This window comes from Ailuropoda melanoleuca, chromosome 17 (genome assembly GCF_002007445.2).
Source record: "Ailuropoda melanoleuca isolate Jingjing chromosome 17, ASM200744v2, whole genome shotgun sequence".
Lineage (NCBI taxonomy): Eukaryota > Metazoa > Chordata > Mammalia > Carnivora > Ursidae > Ailuropoda > Ailuropoda melanoleuca.
In genome coordinates this window covers 17,283,926-17,302,995 of record NC_048234.1, presented here as the reverse complement: position 1 = coordinate 17,302,995, position 19,070 = coordinate 17,283,926, and the positions used below count along the sequence as shown (strand labels likewise).

The following is a 19,070-nucleotide window of genomic DNA, read 5'->3' as shown; positions in this document are numbered from 1 at the left end:
TATCCAGCTCAACTCAGGGGACCGGCTGAAAAAGGTGTCCCCTACTCCTCCGCCATCTTAACCTCCTCTCAAGCATCTGACTCTTGATTTCAGCTCAGGTCATGATCTTAGGGTCTTGGAATCGAGCCTCCCATCAGGCTCCACGCTCAGCATGGAGTCTGCCTGTCCCTCTCCCTCTGCTCTTTCCCCTGCTCTCTCTCTCTATCAAATAAATAAATAAGTAAAATATTTTTTAAAGGAAATATAAATCTCAACAGACCTACAATAACTGGAGACCGAATCAAAAAAAAGTCTCAGACAAGATGGTGTCACTGGTGAAATCCACTAATACTTAAAGAAGAATTAATACCGATACTTCTCAACCTTTTCAAATAGATGAGAGAGCATTTCTTAATTCATTCTATGAGGTCAGCATTACTCTGATTCCAAAGTCAGATAAAGATAGACCAATATCCTTTATGAACAGAAATGCAAAATCCTTTACAAACATTAGCAAACTGAGTCCAACAGCACATTGAAAGGATTATATTCTGTGACCAGTGGAATTTATACCAGGAATGCAAGGATGGTACGACATAAGAAAATCAATAAATGTAATATATCACATTAATGCAATGAAAGAAAAACCCATATGATCATCTCAACTGATTCAGAAAAGGCATATGACAATATCCAACATACTTCCATGATTTAAAAAAAACCACTCAGAAAACTAGGAATAAAGAGAATTTCCTCAATATGCTAATGGGCATTAATGGAAAACACACAGCTAACATCATACTTAATGATGAAAGACTTAAAACTGCCCCCTAAGATCAGGAATGAGGCAAGGATGCCCACTTTCACAACTGTTACTCAACATCATACTACCCAGAGCAATTAGACAAGAAAAACAAATAAAAGGCATCCAAATTGGAAAAGAGGAGGTGAAATATCTCTATTTGCAGATGGCATTATTCTACGTATAGAAAATCCCAAAGAATCCACAAAAAAAGCTACTGGAGTGATAAATGAATTCAACAAAGTTGCAGGAAGCAAGATCAACACATAAAAATCCATTGTATTTTTATACACCCACAATAAATAATCAAAAAAGGACATTGAAAAATTACGAAACAATAGTGTCTGAAAAAATAAAATACCTAAAAATAAATATAACCTAAGATGTGAGATACTTGAACACTGAAAATTATAGAACATTGCTGAAATGAATTAAGACAAATGTAAACAGAAAGTCATCCCATGTTCATGGATAGAAAGACTTAATAGTGTGAAGATGTTAATACTAACCAAAGAGATCTACAGATTCAATGCAATTGCTATCAAAATTCCAATGGCCCTTTTTTGCCAAAATAAAAAATCTAATCTTCAAATTTATATGGAATTAAAAGGGACCTTGGATAGCCAAAACAATTTTGAAAACAGAAGAACAAAGTTAGAGCACTCACATTTCCTGATTTTAAAACTTAATACAAAAGCCATAGTAATTAAAACGATGTGGTACTCATGAGAATAGACATAAGACCAGTAGGATAGAATTGACAGTTTAGAAATAAGCTCATGCATTTCTGACTGATTGGTTTTTGCAAGGGGGACAAGTACATTTAATGGGGAAAAACAGTTTTTCAACAGATGGTAGAAAAGAATGAAGTTAGCCCACTTAATTCACACCATATACAAAATTAAAGAAAAATTAACTCAAAATGGATCAGTGTGCTAAATAGAAGAGCTAAAATCACAAAACTCTTAGACAAAGCTTAGGAGTAAATCTTCAAGACCTTGAATTTGGCAATGAATTCCTAGATATAACAGTAGAAGCACAAGTAACAGCAATGAAAACATTAACAACTTGCCCTTCATCCTGTTTAAAAATTTCTGTGTATCAAAGGATACTATCAATAGAGTGAAAAAGCAATCCACATAATGGAGAAGATTATTTGAAAACTGTATATATGATAAGGGTCCAGTATTCACAAAATATAAAGAACTCTTACAAACTCAACATCAAAAAGACAAACAACTCAATTTTAAAAATGGCCAAAGGACTTGAATAAAATATTTCTTCAAAGAAGATATACACATGCATCTGTACATGAAAAGATCCTGAACATCACTAATCACCACCAAACAGTTAACCCAAACCACAGTGAGATACCACTTCACACCTGGCTATAATAAAAAATGGAAAATAACAAGGGTGGCAAGAATGTGGAGAAACTGGAACCTCTGCACATTGCTGGTCGGAATATAAAATGATACAGCCTCTATGGAAAACAACTTTCTGGGTTTCTCATATTTTAGCTAGATTTAAAAGCTATACACTGAATTACCCTATGAACCAGCAATTCCACTCCTAGGTATATACCCAAAGGAATTGAGAGCAGGGATCCCAACAAATATATGTATGCCAATGTTCAGAATGACCAAAAGGTGGGACAACCCACGTGTCCATCAACAGACAAATGAATAAACAAAATAGAGTCTATACATGTAATGGAATATTATTCAGCCATAAATGAATGAAGATCTGATATGTCCTACACCATGGGTGAGCCTATGCTAAGTGAGACACAAAAGGACAAATATCGTATGATTCTATTATTATGAAATCTGGGATACGGAAATTCATAGAGACAGAAAGTAGATTAGAGGTTATCAGGCACTAAGGGGTGGGGAACAGAGCATTATTGCATATGATTACAGAGATTCTGTTTGGAATGACGAAAAGAGTTTTGTAAATAGTGGTGATGGCTGCACAACATTATGAATGTAATTAATGCTACTGAATTGTACATTTAAAATGGTTAAAACAGCAAATTTTATATGCTATGTATTTTACCCCAATTTACAAACATTTATAATGTTTGTAAAGACCATTGAATTATATACTTTAAATGGGTAAATTTTACGGCATGTGAATTGCATTTCAACAAAGCTGTTAGAGAGATTGAGTATATATGGGGGACGTAGTGAATATTTGTCATTCTTTACAGCCACAGCAGCTGAGCCTCTTCCTGTGTCTCGGAACAGAGTCTGCTTCCTATCACAGTAGTTGAAAAATCATGCATTCATTTTCGAGCCTCCTAGGAGCCAGGGCATAAAGAGCACAGGATCTAAACCCTGCCAATCACTCCCACCCTCTTCATGGCTCTTCATCCCCAGTGTTTAATGAGAAGGTGGTGACACGAAGCAGTGAAGTCACACAGATTCCTTCCCTGTAGGGCAGAGCCTGCGAAGGTGGCTGCACCCCTCTGCAGGGACACTGATTCTGGTGACAACACTGAAGGAGCCAGCCACGCAAGCTGTGGTTTCTCTGTCCAACAGTGTAGACTGCGGTGCTTTCATGAGACCATTCCTGCAGTCTGATTTGGGGGATGACCACTGGTTCTGTGGCCTCCAACCCTGCTTTGCCAACCCTCCCACGGATTGTGTGAATTGCCTGGTAATTTTAAAATAAGTAATTGTTCTGTTTACATTAGCCAGATTTGGTCTCTGTTGCTTGCAGCAAAGTACCCTACACAATATAAAAATTGGTCCCAGATCCTTGGGAACTTGAGTGGAATATGGAATGGATTTTTCCGGACACCATGTGATTGAAGGAAGGAAAACTCCACCTAGTACTAAGGAGAGTTCTGATGGCCCCTTGTATGTGTAAGTGAGACGTGACCTAGGTGGTCAGCTGTGGACACGTGGAATAAAGGACTCGCTGAAGACGCACTGAGGAGCCTGGCGGACCACTGTCAGGGAACAGGATAATAAACATGAAGACATGGCGAAGTCCTAGTCCTCACCCCACCAAGGCAGACCTCATTAATGACACTGCAGTCTCCAGTTCACCAGTGACCAAACAGAGTGGTCCAAACTGAGTAGCCGTCCAGCCCCCGGGCAACAGATGGATTAGGCTGTGTCTTGAAGGGGCCATGGAGAATGGCACTCAGGTGCCATTCCAACCCCCTTCGAGTGGCCCTTTATGTAACACAGAGGCTGAACGCCACATTTGCTAGTCTCTTGCAACTGGGGTTTTGGATGAAAATTGAGAGAAAAATGTGATGGTGCAAGAGGGGTGAGGCACATCTTCCTGCTGATTTAGCAATTGCTGCAGGAGAGAAGGTCACAGAGATGTTGGGTTTCTCTTCAGCAGCACTTTCAGGGGCCTGACAGTTTTGTTCTCTCAATCAACTGTGTCAAAGTCTTCTATTCAATCCTCAGGACTCCCTGTTCCGATCACTTAGACGACTTAACACCCAAGAGGAAGAGGCTTCCGCCAGCTGATATAGTAATTCTGTCTTTAAACTGGAAGTCTAAGCCTGCCAGCTGGCCACGTTAGGGTTCTTACGACCTCCAGTGAGCAGGTAATACAGGAGGGGCCGTGCCGTCGGATGGGGGTGCTGAACTGGTTGTCAAGAGGAAATAAGGACCGTGTTACACGTGGGAGTCAGGTGGAGAGTGTGTTCGGACCCCGGGGGGTTCCCTGGGAATACCCTGATGTGCCTGACTTCTCTTTTCCAGTGATAAATACTACTGGAAGTCTGTAAAGGCAGGGCCACCAAAGGCTCCTATCTTTCAGGGATGACTGTTTGCATCAAGCCCCAGCACAAAGGATTAACTGAGGGATGCTAGGAGACAAAGGGAATAAGAATTTAAGGAACTGCTTGCTTGATTTGCTTAGTAGAGCTACAGGGTGGTTACAAAACTATGCCACAAATGTTCTCTGTGTTTTCTTCCTCACTGCTTCCAGTAGAAGGAACATTGTTTGAAATCACCCGTCTCTTCTTTCCTCTACACCATTAAGAAGAAGTTCTTTCTTTGAGTTTTACTGAGATATAATCGACATGTAGTCCTTACATGACAAAATATGGAGATGTGATCACTTTAGAAATAAGGCAGACACGGTCGTTATATAAGATCCTGGATTTGAAGCTGCATGCAGAAGAAGAGAAAGTTCTGGATAGATAACAAAATGGGGCTTTGTCGTATGAGGGAGAGTTGCATTATGTCAGGTAGGAGCTTTTTTTTTTTTTTTTAAGAAGCGTAAGTGTGTGAGGAGCACCTGGGTGGCTCAGCCTGTTAAGCTTCTGACTTCAGCTCAGGTCATGATCTCAGGGTCCTGGGATCGAGCCCTGAGTTGGGCTCCTCACTCAGCGGGGAGTCTGCTTCTCCTTCTCCCTCTGCTCCTCCCCCTGCTCGTGCTCTCTCTCTTAAATAAGTAAATAAAATCTTAAAAACAGGAAGAAGTGTATGTGTGTAAAGAGCATATGTTGAGCAGTCAGTGGGGTGGACGGTGGATACTGTCCATCCTTTGTGGCCACCTGACATCAGAACCTCATTCCTGTGCTTAAAGAATTGACCATCTTGTGAGGCAGAACAGCTATGCCCATTCCTGAAGCAAAAAAGGCTGGATACTCACCTCCCAGCATTCGTTGCATGAAGCCATTATACTTTGTCAGCCAAATGCAGTGCTTTCCTTCCCCCCAACCCCCATCCTCTCTGTTGGTTGTAAGCCAGTCACAAAAGTAAGCCGGTACTACATAGACTCCGTCCTGGTGAAGTTGGTAATGGCGGAATCAGTTGTGATTTTTGCAGTAGCCTCCGAGGTCCGGGATGAGAATTGTTAGTGATGCAAACAGCCGTGCCTGTGCCCAGAGGCAGTGCCAGTTCTGTGATTGACCAGGCATCGATTTTGGCCCTGCTAAGATGAACTGTGGCTTGGCAGTCTTGCTGTAGCATCTGTGAGCTACTGAATATCCTTCCAGTAAAATCCTTCCGACTTAGATTAATCAGGCTTGCAACTAAGAATCCTCACTGACATAGTAGGTGTGGTGAGGGAAGAATTAAGGATGACAGTTAGTTACCCAGTGGCTTGTGCAACTGGGTAGAAACTGGCCCCACTATCTGAGATGGTTAACGATGATGAGATTGATATAGGATGAGTTCAGCATGAGTTGCCTTGGAGACATGCAAATGGGTATGTCCATTGGATATGCCAGTCTTGTCCCCAGGAGAGATGTGAACTGGACATAGACTTGTATTTACCAGCACAGAAAGGACAAGTGGAGCCTGCCAAGTGGATGAGCCCCCCAGGGTGAGTGTGTAAAACGAGAAGAGGGCCTAGGAATTTCATGATTAGAAGGATGGACCCTGCAAGCAAGCTGCAAAGGTTGATGGGGGCTAAGAGCACAGAAGCCAAGGCTCACCTGTGTTGAGCGTCATTGACTGAATATCCAAGTGGGATGATGATGGGATGTGTGTCTGGATGTGAACCGCTGACCCTTCCAAGAACGCTCTCAGGGAAATGGTGGGGCTGGCAGCGGCATGCAGTGGAATGGAGGGAAAAGGGGTCTTGCCCCCAGCCCCGCAGAACCGGGAGCGCCCTACACCAGGGATGGCAGTCAGATGCCCGAAGCTGCTCCTGCAGTCACCAGACTCTGTTCCTTTTCTACTGAAGTGACTGGGGCGGGGGGTGAGCAAACCCCAGGGTGCAAACACCTGCTTTAAGAAGCTGGGGTGTGAAAGGTAGGAGAGATTTAGGGAAGGAGATGAAGAAACAGTGTGGGGTTGAAGGAGGATTAGTTCAGAACATAGGAGAAAAATTGGGTGACAAATTCATTCTGATTTTTGTGCTGAAAGTTTCCTGAGTCCAGGGAACCCCCTAATTCCCCAGTAAACTGGGGTGATTGGTCACCATAAGTCCAGATGCTGACGACATCTAGTTAATATCAAATGCTGGACTGAGGGGTGCCCAGCTACAGAGCAAGGTCCCGGGGGGAGAGAATGGCACCAGAGCTTCATAAAAGGACAATTATCAGGCTCAGACAGGAGAGGGCACCTCTTCCATGGTGATGGAGAAACAGAAAAGAGGTGTGTGCACTGGGGGAACCCTGCAGTGATGACAGACAGTGGAGGGAGTTGGTCTTTTCTCTGTGAGACTGTGAGGTCGTTTCCTGGGTCTGAGCAGGGAGGTGATGAGGTAGGAGGTCTGAGGAAAGCAGGACAAGGTTGTAGTCCTCTCCTGAGAGGAGAGGGCTGCGCTTTCTAGGGACCCGCTTGAAGCTGGATTTGGTGATAGATAGTCATTGTCCTTAAGGAGTCTCCTCTTCTCACTCAAACTCCACGGAAGCAGCAAGAGGGGGCTGGGCTTCTGAGGGTGTCAGTCCAGCGGGACACAGGAAGGGAGAGGACCCACCCACAAGGATGAGCGATGTCCGCACACTGCATGGGGAGAGGAGCTGGCCTTGTAGGGCGGAGGTGGCTGCCCCACAGATGCCTTTAGGAGCCGAATCGGTGCAAAGGGGCTCAGTGGCCATGTGCAGATGTCGCGAGGCTCAGGGTCAATAATAGGAAGGTGGGGGTGAGGTGAGGAACTACTGAAAGTCTGGGTACAAGGTCACTTAATTCTTCAGTGCTCTGTCCATGCGGCCACCATGTCACTATTGCCACGCCATTGCTAGGATGCCTGAAAGATTCTTCCCTGAGGAAATGAAGAGAAAGACTTCCATAGCTCATATTTGCTGGGCCTGGTGTGGCTTCCCTGCGTCAACCCCATGCAGTGTGGGAGGGACCCTTCCACAGAGGAAATTTGGGGCACTACCCCACCCCAAGAAATAGACATAGGAATGGGTGCTGGGTGGACACACACCCCGCTCTTACTGGGGATGACACGGAAGCTGGACCTAAGGAAAGAGAAGGAGGCCATCCAAAACATTGGGTAGAATGTTCCAGGCACAGAAATCAGCACAGGCAAAGGCCGGGAGGCGGGAAAGAAAGTAACATAGTAAAAACACCGAAGGAAGAGTCGTGTGTCTGGCGCCTTGGGAGCAAGAAGAGAGGTGTGAGATGAGCTGAAGAATGGAAGGGAGCGGGCTTTGCAGACCCTCGTGGATCACGGGTGGAGCGATGGGAAGCAAAGAAGTTCTGCTGAGCAGCAGGCAGCCTGGCTATGTTCTGTCCCGCGTGCTGAACCAACAGGCTGTGACAGGGTCACGTGGAGGGGAAGATGCCTGGGGCCCAGGTGGTGACAGTGAAGGTGGAAAGACGTGTCTAGATGTGGGATGGGTGCTGGAGGCCTCCCTGCTCTACCTGGGTTCCTCTACCATCCAGCCGCCACCCAACAGCCAGCAGGCTCTCTGGAGCCCACTAATGAGGTCAGGGTTGTTGAATGAATGAAGCTCTGGTGCCTCAGTGATCAGACAATCGAGCACAAATTACCATAGTATTATTTAATTCAAGGTAACAAGCACTCATATAGCACTTATATACGCAGTGACTGACCCAGAGAGGTTAAGCGGTTTGNGTTCTGCTGAGCAGCAGGCAGCCTGGCTATGTTCTGTCCCGCGTGCTGAACCAACAGGCTGTGACAGGGTCACGTGGAGGGGAAGATGCCTGGGGCCCAGGTGGTGACAGTGAAGGTANTGAAAGTCTGGGTACAAGGTCACTTAATTCTTCAGTGCTCTGTCCATGCGGCCACCATGTCACTATTGCCACACCATTGCTAGGATGCCTGAAAGATTCTTCTCTGAGGAAATGAAGAGAAAGACTTCCATAGCTCATATTTGCTGGGCCTGGTGTGGCTTCCCTGCGTCAACCCCATGCAGTGTGGGAGGGACACTTCCACAGAGGAAATTTGGGGCACTACCCCACCCCAAGAAATAGACATAGGAATGGGTGCTGGGTGGACACACACCCCGCTCTTACTGGGGATGACACGGAAGCTGGACCTAAGGAAAGAGAAGGAGGCCATCCAAAACATTGGGTAGAATGTTCCAGGCACAGAAATCAGCACAGGCAAAGGCCGGGAGGCGGGAAAGAAAGTAACATAGTAAAAACACCGAAGGAAGAGTCGTGTGTCTGGCGCCTTGGGAGCAAGAAGAGAGGTGTGAGATGAGCTGAAGAATGGAAGGGAGCGGGCTTTGCAGACCCTCGTGGATCACGGGTGGAGCGATGGGAAGCAGAGAAGTTCTGCTGAGCAGCAGGCAGCCTGGCTATGTTCTGTCCCGCGTGCTGAACCAACAGGCTGTGACAGGGTCATGTGGAGGGGAAGATGCCTGGGGCCCAGGTGGTGACAGTGAAGGTAGAAAGACGTGTCTAGATGTGGGATGGGTGCTGGAGGCCTCCCTGCTCTACCTGGGTTCCTCTACCATCCAGCCGCCACCCAACAGCCAGCAGGCTCTCTGGAGCCCACTAATGAGGTCAGGGTTGTTGAATGAATGAAGCTCTGGTGCCTCAGTGATCAGACAATTGAGCACAAATTACCATAGTATTATTTAATTCAAGGTAACAAGCACTCATATAGCACTTATATACGCAGTGACTGACCCAGAGAGGTTAAGCGGTTTGCCCAAAGCCACACAGCAGGCAAATGGCACAGAGGGTCTGGATGCATGCTCTCGGTCACATACTCTTGGCTCATTCCACAAATTTAAAATAAATGATTTCTTTTCTAACTGAAGCATATTGGGCACTGGATCATTTGTAAGAAAGAACCAAAGAATAGATTTACAAAAGAGGCTGGGTTGAAAACAAAGGTTCAAGTACAACATTTCAAAGGAAATTTTTAAGCAATGTAACACATATGATTGTACTCAGGAAATTACAGCAATAGGCAAATTACGACAGCTTGCACAGGCAAGCAGCAAGCCAAGATAAGGTGACTCAGTTTAAGAAAAAAAAAAAATTCACAGATTGGGCAGGCAAGCCGCAGATAATAAGTACTGGGGGCAGTAACTGCAGGTGCTAATCAGGAGAGAAATTCTGCGCACAGCCCACCTCAAGGGTGCNGCCCAAAGCCACACAGCAGGCAAATGGCACAGAGGGTCTGGATGCATGCTCTCGGTCACATACTCTTGGCTCTTTCCACAAATTTAAAATAAATGATTTCTTTTCTAACTGAAGCATATTGGGCACTGGATCATTTGTAAGAAAGAACCAAAGAATAGATTTACAAAAGAGGCTGGGTTGAAAACAAAGGTTCAAGTACAACATTTCAAAGGAAATTTTTAAGCAATGTAACACATATGATTGTACTCAGGAAATTACAGCAATAGGCAAATTACGACAGCTTGCACAGGCAAGCAGCAAGCCAAGATAAGGTGACTCAGTTTAAGAAAAAAAAAAAATTCACAGATTGGGCAGGCAAGCCGCAGATAATAAGTACTGGGGGCAGTAACTGCAGGTGCTAATCAGGAGAGAAATTCTGCGCACAGCCCACCTCAAGGGTGCCTGGAAGATGCTGGTCTTGCAGACCAGGCAACCTTGGCAGGAAAGTTAATCACCACTAGCCAGAAGCAGCAGCTTCTCTGGAGGAAGATGTAATGCAACTTTAAAAAGCCAAAGCATTCTTTGCTTCTGGTTTTAGAATTCGGAAATAATGGCCTCAGGAAATAATGCAATTGCTTCTATCTAGACTCTGGACCAATGAGGTGTGAGCCCTAATTTCCCTACCTATCAAATGAGCTCTAAGCAACTTTTGACTGTAAAGGGGGTTTAGTCACCTCGGTGGCCATGCTTCTATGTTAAATGGCTGAATGGGGGGTTTAGTTCTTTTGCATCTTCGTTTTTTTGAATACCAGTCCTTTAGAGATGTGGAAACCTGAAGAAGTACACTGTAAAAAGTGGGATTTCTGCCCACATTGAGCGCTACTCCTCCAGCCCCGGGGTAAACGCCAGGAGCAATTGTGTGCACCCCTCCAGAGTTGCTGTGTACATAATACACATTTTTGTCTTTAGAAACAAGTGGAAACGCCTGGGTGGCTCAGTCTGTGAAGCGTCTGCCTTCGGTTCAGGTCATGATCCTGGGGTCCTGGGATCGAGCCCCATGTGGGGCTCCCTGCTCAGCAGGCAGCCTGCCTCTCCTTCTCCCTCTGCCGCTCCCCCTGTTCATGCTCTCTCTCTCTCTCAAATAAATAAATAAAATCTTACAAAAAAAAAACCCCAAGTGGAATCATGTTACCTACGTACATCTACTCTCGACTTCTTGCCATCTTTCAAAGTCAATAGAAATAGAGCTGCTTCTTTTTAATTGCCATTCAGTATGCCATTGTATGGATGTATCATCATTTATTTAACTAATGGCCCCTTGGTGGGCACTAAGAGTTGTTCCAGTTTTTCCTCCTCCAGATAACTCTGTAGTCAAAATCCCGGTGGTGCGTGTCTTTGCTCACTTACGTGATTATTTCTGTGGGACACATTCTGAGAAGTGTATTGCGAGTTCTGTGAGACAGATTCTAGGAAGTGTATTGCAGGTTAAAAGGTGGGCACATTTTAACATCAGGCGCATATCGCCACACTCACTTTTAAAGTTTGCATCCATTTGCACTTGATTTCCATACCGCTCCTGCCAACAGTGGATATTATCACTCACTGTGGTTGCCAGTTGGATAAGTAAAAAATTCTCATTGTAATTTCATGTATTCATTATTAATGAAGTTACTCATGTTTCCATATGGTTCAAAGTCATCCACAATTGAGTTTCTCCAAAAATTAGTTATTCTTGTCCTTTGCCTATTTTACTATTGGCTGTTGATCTTTTTCTGTGGATTTGTAAGAACTCTTACATATTAAAAATATTAACCTTTTATCTAGAATAAAAATTATAGATATTTCCCCTAACTTTCTGACTTTGTTTTTTTGTTTGTTTAAAGATCTATTTATTTTATTTTAAGAGAGAGAGCACGAGCAGGATGGGTAGAGGGAAAGGGAGAGAGAGAATCTCAAGCAGACTCCACACTGAGCGCAGAGCCCAACTCGGGGCTCGATATCACAACGCCGAGATCACGACCTGAGCTGAAACCAAGAGTCAGATGCTTAACCTAGTGCAGCACCCAGGCACTCCTAACTTCTTGTCTTGTCTCTTGGTTCAGTGTGTCCGTTATCAAACCAAAGCTGCTTGATTTTTACTCAATTAAATACGCTTATCTTTTCTTTTATAGCCTCTGGGTTTCACGTTACGCCTTAGCCCCAAGATTATAGATTTATTCTCCCATATGTTTTTCGGTAATTTTATGTGTAATTTCAACACTTAAATCTTTAATTACGTGGGAGTATTTTTGTGTTTGGAATGAGGTGAGGATCTGACCAATGATCCCAATATGATGCTCTTTTCTGTTACGAGTAGGTAGTTTGGATCAATTCTCTCAACCTCCATTTTATCTGGTTTCTACTTGGCAAAATCGGAAAGTGAGAGAAAACATTTTCTAGACTCCCCAAAGCTGAGGTTCTGGAAGCAAATTATCTTCCGTCATTTAGATGCACTTGTGAGTGATTTTGGAAGGCAGGAGTGAGCCATCTTCCCATGTCTCTTGAGTGTTGCCACAGGCAAGGACCTCGGCAACACGGAGCTTCCTTGCATGGTGTCCCCAGTGTCCATCCTCCAGTGTCCTGGGGATCCAGGAGCAGTGGTGAGAGGGGCGGCTGCTTAATGTGACTTCTGGTTCCCAGACCACTGCCTTGGGCACCATGGTCTGGTATCCTGAACGTGAGAAGCAGCTCTTCTTGTTTCTCAAGCGGTTGCCTGTTTCTGGCATGGCTTCAGCGACAATGCCTGAGTTAGCTCCAAAGGCCCCCGTTGAATAAGCTCATGTGTACTAAGTCATCCCAGGAGATCCAGCCTAGAACACGCTCCTGTCGAACTCCCAATGCTGTTGTAAACGTCTAAAGTGCCCAGCGCACCTTCTATTTCCTGCACTCACCCCGACTGATACGGTCTTCGGTCTAAATGTTCCTGGTGATCACACACAGTTTCACGTTTATAGGTGAATCTATTTCTAGAATTTCAATTCCATTCCATTGATCAATTCGTCTTTCAGTGACATCACATTGTTTTAATTAGTAAATTCATCGTGTTTTTTTTTTCAAAGCCAATTCAGTTACTTTGGAATATTTATTCTTCCAACTGAAAACGAGAATCAACTTTTCAAGTTCCTCAAATTACTCACTGGAATTTTGACTGAGTGGAATTATCCTTATTGGTGAGTTTGGGGGTAACTGTTATCATTATGATATTGACGATTTTTTAAAAAAGATTTTTATTTATTTACTTGAGAGAGAGTGAGTGAGAGGGGGAGAGAGAGGGAGAGAGAATGTGAAGCAGACACTGCACTGAGCACAGAGCCTGACGTGGGGCTCAGTCCCACGGCCGTGAGATCGTGACCTGAGCCGAAACCAAGAGTTGGGTGCTTGATCGACTGAGCCACCCAGGCGCCCCAATACTGACTCTTAAACCAGAAATGTGTTCAATCTTGTCACTTATATGTCTCCTTTTATGCCATTATTTGGTGTTTAATAGTTTTCTTTACCCAGGTCAGCTTGTACTTTGTTGCTCGGTGTAGTATGAATTATTTACCAGTTTTTTATTATGAATTGCACACTTTTCCCAATTGTATTTTAAATATATTTAAGTATAATATGTTAAAATATAATAACAAGAGCTGGCATTTATTAAGCATTCTTTAGGCACACCAAATGTTTTTTTATGTGATGCGTTACATATTATTCAGACACAAATGAAAATCTGTAGGTCACCAAATACCCAACAATAGCTTAAACAAATCCGGATTTGTTTCTCACACATTTGAGAAGCTCAGAGATGTGGTAACAGGTTGCTGACATTGGCCCTTTCCCTCCTTGTCAGACAGGTGTCACAGTTCCAGCATTACCTCCATTTTTANAGTATGAATTATTTACCAGTTTTTTATTATGAATTGCACACTTTTCCCAATTGTATTTTAAATATATTTAAGTATAATATGTTAAAATATAATAACAAGAGCTGGCATTTATTAAGCATTCTTTAGGCACACCAAATGTTTTTTTATGTGATGCGTTACATATTATTCAGACACAAATGAAAATCTGTAGGTCACCAAATACCCAACAATAGCTTAAACAAATCCGGATTTGTTTCTCACACATTTGAGAAGCTCAGAGATGTGGTAACAGGTTGCTGACATTGGCCCTTTCCCTCCTTGTCAGACAGGTGTCACAGTTCCAGCATTACCTCCATTTTTAAGGCGGAAGCAAAGGAAAACAGGAGACATCTGTGACTTCATCCATCTCTCTGGCCAGAATTGTGTCAAACAACCACCCCAGCTCCAAGGAAGTCTCTGAAAGTGTGTGATGCTTGCAAAAACCCCAAAGAACAGGGAGGCTAGAAGAGTGAGCCTGGGATTAGGTGTTGAGGGAGTCAAACTACAGTGACTTCCCAGAACCTCTGAGGGCAGCAAAGATCAGCACCCCAAGTTCACACTTGAGGAGACAGGAGCCCCAGGAGTTTGGGCATGAGCCATGGTCACACAGCAGCAGGTGGTGAGCACAAGCTGGCCACCACTCCGTGACACCTGTCTCCCGTAGGCAGGAAAGCCACTGTTTTTAAATGTTGACATTTTGTCCAGCTACACTGCTAAATTCTCGCATTTTCCTGCCTACTATTTAGGCAAATGAATGTATTGGGTCACATCTTCCCTGTTATAATGATAATTCTTTTTCCTTCCTCATTTCTCAGTTTTGATGTCAAAAATAATGGGTATTGTTTGTTTTCCTATTTAAATAGGAAGGCTTTATTGTGTTGCTGTTAAGTAAATGATTAAATTTGTCCTGGAAAAGAATGCTCTCCAAATAGTTAATGGTAAAAACACGTATTTTCCGTAACAACAAAGTCTTCTAGTTTACCCTTCAAAATGTATCAACATGGATGGAACTGGAGGGGATTATGCTACGTGAGATAAGTCAAGTAGAGAAAGACAAGTATCATATGGTTTCACTCATATGTGGAACATAAGGAATAGCATGGAAGACCGTAGAGGAAGAGAGGGAATACTGAAGGGGGAGAAATCAGAGATGGAGACAAACCATGAGAGACTATGGACTCCAGGGAACAAACTGAGGGTTTCAGAGGGGAGGGGGTGGGGGGAGATAGGGTAACCCAGTGATAGGTATTGAGGAGGAGGGCACGTGTTGTGATGAGCACACAGCTAACTAATAGATCGTCGAACACTACATCAAAAACTAATGATATGGTGGCTAACTTAACATAATAAAAAAAACCAAAATAATTAAATAAAATCTTTTTAAAAATTTAAAAAAAAGTTTCCCTTTATCACGACAAATTTCCATGCTCTGATGCATCTCCAGTAAAGTTAACGAACGCATATCATACCCAAAAAAAAGTGCTCCAGAGGGCTTCCCAGATGCTTTCCCAGCAGACTTTAGTTTCACTTAGAAATTAAACAATTTTGCTGGAATGTATAAAAGGTTGGTCCCCCGGTCAGGAGTGGTTTGGGTGGCTCTGCCGGAGACAAAGAAACACAGGCACCAATTTCTCTACAAGGCTCCATCATTTGCCAATCTTACTAAGGTATCTAGTACCAGGAACGTATTTGGGGGAATATTGCTGCATTTTACATCTCCTACAGATTCTAGGAGAAAGAAAAAGCTGGCTGTCTAGGATTCTAGAAATCGAAGCCCAAGTCAAAGCTTGTGTGCTGAGGCTTTCTTGGGAGGGACAGTTCCAGAGCTGCAAGATGAGGAGAAGGGATTGGCTAGGAGGTGGTGTGTTACCAGACTGACTACAGCTCTCCCAGCAAATGAGCCCTGCTCAGTGACGGCGAGCACCGTGCAGCTAAGCACGGTTTGCCCAGCTCCCACCCAGACCTGCTCAGGGTCCACCTTGTGGACTCTGCACCAACTCTCCTGCACTTGGAGGTCCGTGTTACCCACCCCACGGCAGTCTCAGGGAAGGACAGGCCCCACATTCTGTGCCAGTCTGAGTTTCTCAGTGATGGAGGCACCGGGGTGTCTGTCCAATCTGCTGGGTCTGACCTGGTACAGGGAGGAAGCGGGGATGAAGCCACCCACACAAGAAATCGCTTGAGATGGCTGGTGGGGTGGGAGAGGGGAAGATGCCCTAGACAGGGCCTTCCCCCCCCCCACCTCCCCTGGCAATCAGCAGGCAGGGACCCTGAGGAAGCTGAGGCCCAGGCAATTCCAGAGGTGCGGACACAGGGTCTCGAGGCAGCGGCTGCTTTCATTATGGAAGAGGTCACCTTCTTGTACGTTAGGAGAAAGGTCCAGAGTGGCACGGGTCAGGTCACATCACGAGTCCTGTGTTGGGAACCACCACACAGATGGCTACGAGCAAAGGGGTCAATGCCTGGAGGCCGGAGGCAGGTGGGCCTCAGCTGGGGTTGCACAAGCTCCGTTCCTGCCTCGCAGTCCAGCTGGGTTGTCCACACATGGGGTGAGCCACGTAGGAGGACACGGCCAGGAGGCACTGAGTGCCCCGGCTCACTTGCAGCCTGGTCAGCTGGGGTCTGACTCCTGGTCCTAACACTTCTCATCTCTTGACAGGATGGCATGAGGGTGCAACGCCATGAAAGTACACAGGCAGGTCCAAGTGCCCTGGAGGTACCTGTGACCGTAGCCCCGGAGTGGAACCGAAGCCTGCGTGCGGTACACGGAGAGCCCACTGCTGAATCCTCCATGCATACAGCTTCCTTCCTGCCCTAGGTGTTTGGGCCTCTTTCAGGAATTTTCAGCCCTGGGCAAGTAAACCAACTTTGTACACCAAGATTTCCCCCTCACGTGTCTTGATGAGCTCAGGAAGCTCTGGGGAGGCGCTAATCCCAGGTGCCCCTCCCTGGGGAGCGAGCGGCACCAGTGCTCACCATTCAGGAGTCACAGGGCTTCCTCCCCTAGAGCAAAGCAGGGACATCTGGGGACCGGGGGGGGGGTGGGGGGGGCCGGAGCCACATGGCACAAAATCCCAGAACATGTGACATCTGTCATCACCTTGTCATTGGAGGTGACCACGCTCACCTGGCCTCACTCTGTATGTTTCTGCCACCTTCCTGTCTGCTGGCAATGACTTGGGGAGGCCTGTCTCCTCTGGGACCACCGTGTGACCCTCCACGTCCCCACCTTTCCATGCTTTGCCACCTTAGCTCTTCGCCCCTGTATGAATAAACAGTTTCCAGTTTCCCCCCTTCTGGGCTCATCCGGCTCACCACTCCCAGCTTGCTCCTTCTGGCACACGGCTCCGAGCAAAATGTCTGTTGAACGGGGGCACAACCCAGGTCATCAAGCGGCAGAATCCCGGCCCTCAACCACTTCCCCACACTGACGCTTCATGTGTGACATTTTGCACAGAAACCTGTTTGAAACAGGGTATCGCTTCTGTAGACCACGTCCTCCAAGCCAGCTGTACCCCTGCCTGCCCGAATCACGCACGAGCCTTGCTGATGTGGCCAGGCTGGCCTTCCCACCTGTTCCCCGGCTGCAGAATCTTGCATACTCCGGGCTTGGAAGCCCCTTGGGNTAGCTCTTCGCCCCTGTATGAATAAACAGTTTCCAGTTTCCCCCCTTCTGGGCTCATCCGGCTCACCACTCCCAGCTTGCTCCTTCTGGCACACGGCTCCGAGCAAAATGTCTGTTGAACGGGGGCACAACCCAGGTCATCAAGCGGCAGAATCCCGGCCCTCAACCACTTCCCCACACTGACGCTTCATGTGTGACATTTTGCACAGAAACCTGTTTGAAACAGGGTATCGCTTCTGTAGACCACGTCCTCCAAGCCAGCTGTACCCCTGCCTGCCTGAATCACGCACAAGCCTTGCTGATGTGGCCAGGCTGGCCTTCCCACCTGTTCCCCGGCTGCAGAATCTTGCATACTCTGGGCTTGGAAGCCCCTTGGGCCACCCTGGATCACTGACCTCCCACCTTCATGTCTTTTTTTTTTTTTTTAAAGATTTTATTTATTTATTCGACAGAGATAGAGACAGCCAGAGAGAGAGGGAACACAAGCAGGGGGAGTGGGAGAGGAAGAAGCAGGCTCATAGCTGAAGAGCCTGATGTGGGGCTCGATCCCATAACGCCGGGATCACGCCCTAAGCTGAAGGCAGACGCTTAACCGCTGTGCCACCCAGGTGCCCCCCACCTTCATGTCTTTGGTAGTGGGTCCTTCCATCAGGTATCCTCTCCACCAGTGGTCTTATCTGCAGAATGCCCACCCATCTTTAAAATTCTGGTAAGTTCTACCTCTTTCAGGAAGGATTCCCATCTCCCTTCAGTGGAGATTTCGTCTGGTGGCACATGGTCTGGCATTCTGCGTGACAGTTCCACATCGTGACTGCACAGGGCACGGCTTAGTCCGTGGCCCCTGGTCAGTAAACTCGCATCAGGGGAAGGAGTGAAGGAATGAGCTCATGGTCTAGGGCAAGAACGGGGCTTCGATCTACCTTTCCGTGAACGTTTCAGTACCTGAGGTTCAAAAACTGGAAGAATCAGTGAGCTCTTATCCCCAGCATCGTCCGNGAATCAGTGAGCTCTTATCCCCAGCGTCGTCCAGTGTGCTCTCTGGTAGACGTGAGCTCTCACTGGTTCAGCTGCATTGAATGAGGGACGGACTCTGTAACGGAATCCATTGTCTACATCACTGAATAGGGACACACGCTGTGCACATACACAATGACGCACATGTACACCCGCTTTTCTGGTGAATGACAGGGTTTCCCTGATGCAGACTGATTTTGTGTTGGGTTAATAACAATACATACGCGTGTCACCATCCCTGGTCAGGTACTTTCTGAAGCACTTAGTAGATCCTAGCTCATTTTCACCTTGGAACAACTTGTTGACATTGACATTATTATTATCAACGGTTGCAGGAAGGGGAAACCAAGGGAGAGAGAAGTTAGGGAAGGTAACTTGCCCTGTCCACACAGCTCGTGGGCAACAAGGCTGGGATGTGGACGCACCACTGGCCGCTCCTCCCTGCTGGGCTCTCTGCCCATTTGCTGGGTGATGACCACCTGAAGGCCTGCTGTGCCGTCATCCAGACAGCATACCCACACGGCAACCCTCTACAGACGCGTGTGCCCTGCTCAGGGAGATCACCACATGCAGGAGCTGCCCAAAAGGCTTAAGCACTTCTGCTCAGTTGCTCAGAGTGTATTATTAAACTGGAAGTTTCTCAGAAGACCAGAAATGTGGTCAAGCACCCAATTTCCGGGCTCCTACGTGCCTTTACCAAACTGATAGCATTCATTTGAATCTCTTGCTGAAACAAACCACACCTACAGAAG

General features: G+C 46.1%; 2 long non-coding RNA genes across 5 annotated transcripts in view; one reads left to right on the top strand and one right to left on the bottom strand.

Moving 5' to 3' along the window:
- Window positions 1–19,070, bottom strand: part of LOC109489602 — a 203,486-nt gene that overhangs the window by 132,166 nt on the left and 52,250 nt on the right. The window lies entirely within an intron of this gene.
- Window positions 4,130–16,964, top strand: LOC117796926. Of its 3 annotated transcripts, XR_004621639.1 has the most exons (4): window positions 4,130–4,352; window positions 12,852–12,962; window positions 13,966–14,102; window positions 16,339–16,964. It is a non-coding gene; the product is annotated as an uncharacterized LOC117796926 (long non-coding RNA). The 3 variants fall into 3 exon arrangements; XR_004621638.1 differs by lacking the exon at window positions 16,339–16,964 and having other exon boundaries at window positions 13,966–14,786; XR_004621640.1 differs by lacking the exons at window positions 4,130–4,352; window positions 16,339–16,964 and adding an exon at window positions 4,713–5,000 and having other exon boundaries at window positions 13,966–14,786.